The sequence below is a fragment of the Poecilia formosa genome, unplaced genomic scaffold (assembly GCF_000485575.1).
Source record: "Poecilia formosa unplaced genomic scaffold, Poecilia_formosa-5.1.2 Scaffold271, whole genome shotgun sequence".
NCBI classification, from domain to species: Eukaryota; Metazoa; Chordata; class Actinopteri; order Cyprinodontiformes; family Poeciliidae; genus Poecilia; species Poecilia formosa.
The window spans coordinates 693,713-695,471 of record NW_006800210.1 but is presented as its reverse complement, the minus strand read 5'-3'; positions in this window follow the sequence as shown (position 1 = coordinate 695,471).

Here is a 1,759-nt window from a genome sequence, read left to right as displayed (position 1 = left end):
GCCATTACTTTTCACTCCCACGGGAGGCTTCTCTCAAGGAATGTGAATCACCAAACCTAGTCTTTGAATGTTTTTGTCTTTAAGAACATGACAGATTATGTGAATACAGCAGACAGGTTGTTGGGTTCACCTCCCCGGAGCGACACAAATGAAATGCTTCTGCTCGGTATCATGCTGCGGCTGTGAATAATAAAAATAGATACTACAGTTGCAGCGTAACGTGTTGGTGCTAAAAGTGGTGGGGGTGGGGGGAGAGGTTCTAAAAGTACAAATGACTTTGCTGAGTTTCATATCATGCAAAAATATTATTTCCTCATAAAAAATAAAAAATAAAAAAAACTGGAATGTAGCTTTGATTCTGTTGTGTCTCATTTGAATCTCCCATGGCAGCCACTGGGTGTGCCTAAGCGTTTGCTCTCACAAAGCACCGCCTATTTCCACAAAGCCCCTCGTTGGTGCTGCAGTTAGTGTTACTGGCCAAAGGGATGTCTGGAACGGTTACGCTTGCTGCATAATTTTAGATGGGTGGATGGATAAAAAATTTAAAGCACTTTTGAGATATTTAACATATTTCAGCTTATTTTTGTGCCGACTGGTAGTGTTTCTAATTAGGGAGTATGTAGATGAGTGGCTTGTCAAAAAAAAAGAGTTCCTACCTTAAAAGTTTCAGGCATCTAACGTTATAGTAACTGGTAAACTTTTCTCTGTCACAAAAAACTCTGTGGTTTCCTTTTAGGGTCTGTGTGAAAGACCTCTATAAATGCAATTATTTTTAAAGGTTGGAGTCACTTATAATCATTTGTCATAATTAGAATGACGGGAATAAAGTTTGATTCTGTTGCTCTCAGTCTGACTTCTCACCTCAGAGCTGAAGGTGACCGAAGAGGACCATGCATCGACATAGTGGCTTGCTGCACACTGTCTGGAAAAACACATGACCATATGAAAACTGGAAGAAATTAAAAGCAGCTTTTAGCAAAGCTCATTCCCATGTTTAGGAGCAGAGCCATTCAACCAGATTTAGAGGGGGCAGAGGACTATAATGTTAAACAGGACACATTTTGCCTTTCATTTATCAATGCCTTTCTTCATCTTACTCTTCCGTAATGACCAGCTTTATGGAGTGCACCACTTAGTGTTGTCATGTCAACAGACTAAGTCGCCAGGTTTTGTGGGTATTGGATATTGCTTTATAACCTAACACAGCATCCAACTTCTCAACAGCTTTATCCGTCTTCTGTGTTCTTTAGTCTTCATGATGCTGTTTGTTCAACCATCTTTCTGTGCAGAAAAAATATGCCACACATCTGCCTTAAAAGTGTCCTGTAAGATAGGTTGAAGTGTAAAAGTCTAAATAAAGTATTTAGCAATTCAACAGGAAGCTGAACACAAACACTTTCCTGTATTGTATTACTAAATGATCTGCGGCATTTTGCTCACATATTCCCAGAGATTCCCAGAGGAAAAATAAAGGCCAAGGTTCAAGCTGAGTGCCGTCCTGGTACTTCTGAAGCAAATGTTATCACAGCTTATCCTCTACCCCCCTGCACTTGTTTTTCCCTCCCTCACTTTGCAGAGTGACAAAGCAAAACCCCTGCTGTGTTTCTCATACTAGACACAGTATATTGACTCACACAGACACACAAATACACACTCCTGTGTGAACCATTCATGCACACACAGTCCCATTTCAGCTGCAGTGTATTAATGCATGTAAAAAAAATAAATAAATAAAAAATGAAAGTAAAAGGAAATGTGA